General features: G+C 36.7%; 1 pseudogene; it reads right to left on the bottom strand.

Moving 5' to 3' along the window:
• Positions 1-618: 618 nt before the first annotated feature.
• The window catches only part of LOC129674450 (60S ribosomal protein L7a-like), an 18,798-nt pseudogene continuing 16,387 nt past the window's right edge, over positions 619-3,029 (bottom strand).

The raw sequence follows: 3,029 nt of genomic DNA, 5'->3' as shown, positions 1-3,029 counted from the left end.
AAAAAGTTTTTAAAAATTTATTTTCTTTTACTCATTCTCTATTTCATTCTTCTGTGGTCTGCTACTGAGCCTAGGCTAGCCTTGAACTCTTGATCCTGCTGCTTCAGCCTGAGAGTTAGATTAGAGGAGTCTACCAACACACCTGGCCCTGAAAGTCTTTAATAATGTTTGAGCTCATTCTCCTGCCATTAAGCTGATCAGATTGATTTTTAATTACCTGTTTTAGGATTCATCAGGAAAACTCATTCCAATTCATCAATTTTCATTGGCACATGAGAAGACAGATAGAAGATCTGATTAAATATCAGCTGGTTGCAAGTGATGCCAAGAATTCTGAAAACTTCATTTTACAAATACTATAAGATTTTGCAAAATGATGGTGATTTCCATTTCTAAGCTCTGGCTTATTTTGTTACCTTCTTTACGAAATACTGATACTTGTCTTTTTTTTTTAATTTTATTAATTATAGTTTATTTACTTTATATCCCCCCTGTAGCTCCCTCCCCCTCCCTCCTCCCAATCCCACCCTCCCTCCCCTTTCTTCACTCATGTCCGTCCCCAAGTCCTCTGATAATTTTGTAATTATATTTATGAACAGAAAACTTAGTAGTGTACATTTAACCCAGTTTAGTGGTGAGTTTTTTAGCCTTTGCCTTTTCTAGCTTGGCAATGCGAGCCACAGATTTAGGACCCAGGATGTGGCCTCCCTAATGCAGGATCTCATCCTAGCTGTCGTTGGTCCTAATAGCCTCCACTGGCTTTGCCACAGCACCCTTGTCTTCCAAGTTAACCTGTGTGAAGGAGACAGTGGTGTAAGTCTTCTTGTGGATCAGCTGCTCAGCCTGGCCTTTCCCTGACAACGCAGTAGGGGACCCCCCTGTTTTGACACAAGGCAGGTAGGAAAACCAATGGGGTCTACTTTGTGAGCAATCATCACCCGCTAAGCTTTCTTGTTCTCCACAAGGTGGTGACTGTATTGACCCCTGCTGGAAGGACAGGTCATCTCTTAGTTGGTACGTCACCTTTCCCAGCAGCTTTCTTCTCAGCACGGGCCAGTAGCCTCTGCTCCTCTTGCTTTGTGTCTGGCGTGTACTTGTGCACAGGCTTAAGCAGCTGGGTAGCTGTTTGCCGGTCCAGGCCGTGGGTCAAGGGCTGAATGGCAGGAGGTACTTTGAGCTGCTTATAGAGGATGGCCCTTTGCCTCTGCAGCCTAATGTAGCAGGGCCATTTGACAAAGGGTGTGAGATCTCTTTTGGGCTGGATGTCCTCCCCAATGTCGAAGTTCTGGGGCCTTTTTCTCTAACAAAGGATTGACTACCTTTTTGGTCTCCTGTTTCTTCATGCCGGCGGGGGCCGGGGCCACCTTTCCTTGGCCAACTTTCCTTTCCTTTGGGCATGTTAATTAATTAATTAGTAATTAATTAATTAATAATTAATTAATTAACTAACTAATTAATTACATATGTCCACCATCCTACATTTCTTTTGTTACAGGCTAGTTACAAATTTTTAACAAGCACTAGGACCCTCAATTTTCATTGTGTTGTTTACTGTGACTTAATTTAACCAAATTAAAATAATACTTCCAATTTTATCTTTTTTTGGGTATATTTTACAGAGAAAATAAAAATGACAGGCTTAGAAGTAAAAAACAAAACAAATAAAATGCGTAGTTCTCTAAGAGTGAATATGAATATGTATTTGTGTGTGTGGTACATAAATACCCCATTACATATATATATATATATCATATATATCAACATATAGGACATATATATCATATATATGTTTCACTATACAAATGATCTAAGGTTTTGCAAAATGATGGTAGTTTACATTTCAAAGCTCTGGTTTATTTTGATACTTTCTTCATGAAATACTGATATTTGTCTTTTTAAGTATCAATTTTATCTCCCACATCCCACATTTCCTTTGTTAAAATCCTAGTTACAAATTTTCAACAAGCACCAGAACCTCAATTTTAATTGCATTATATATATATATATATATATATATATATATATATATATATATATAAACATATCTATCTATATATGTTAATGTGTATCACTAGCTTGTTTGTATTTAAGAAAGCGTTATGGAGAACTTGCTACATGAAAGACATCATTCTACCATCTCCATAGATTCTTTATTATTTCATTGATTCTCATAGCATCCTGTGGGAGATCGCTACTCTTACCCCCTTCTACACATAAGGAAATGTGATGTGCAGAGGTTGCATGTTTTTCCTAAAGTCATATTAGTAATAAGTGGTTTATTATAAACCTTTAGAATATAGGCTTCTATCCACTATACTCTGTTGTTAATCTTGGTTGCTCAAAGGACAGGGTGTTCAAAATGTCAATTTCCAGTACCTATCAATGTATACACAACTATTAATATCAAGAAATAGATGAATTTTATGACCTCCCTCTCTTAAGAATATGAAATGAATATTTTATAAGTACTCTACTCATGAATTTTATTTACTCATTCACCACAATAAAAATATAGTTAAATTACACTGGAGTTCTGACATTTCCTTCTATTTTGTTTTCTCCAAGGATTTCAACATTAACAGATGATCCCAGAAGAAGCCAATGGGTGTGCATCAGTTTCGGTCAGTGTGTCACTCTAATTTTACTTGACACTTATGTCACCTCGGGGTGATGATGTTTTTCTCACATTCTGTCAGAATCCAGGATGTATGTATTCTTGACTTTTATTACGGTATACTTTTTTTTTATAGCCAAGGAACATTAATCTACAGTTATTCAAACTTCTTTACACAAAATCAGACAGAAGAAATAAAATCACTATTATGGCTTATACCATAATGTGAACAAACATCCAACTTTGTTTTCTTTAAAAAAAAAAAAAAAAGATTTATTTATTATTTATACAGTAGTCTGCCTGCATATATGCTTACAGGCCAGAAGAGGGCACCAGATCTCATCATAGATGGTTGTGAGCCACCACGAAGTTACTGGGAATTGAACTCAGGAGCCCTGGAAGAACAACGGTGCTC

The sequence above is a fragment of the Psammomys obesus genome, unplaced genomic scaffold (assembly GCF_907164565.1).
Source record: "Psammomys obesus unplaced genomic scaffold, mPsaObe1.curated_primary_1811, whole genome shotgun sequence".
Classification (NCBI taxonomy): Eukaryota; Metazoa; Chordata; class Mammalia; order Rodentia; family Muridae; genus Psammomys; species Psammomys obesus.
This window is presented reverse-complemented; position numbering and strand designations above follow the sequence as displayed.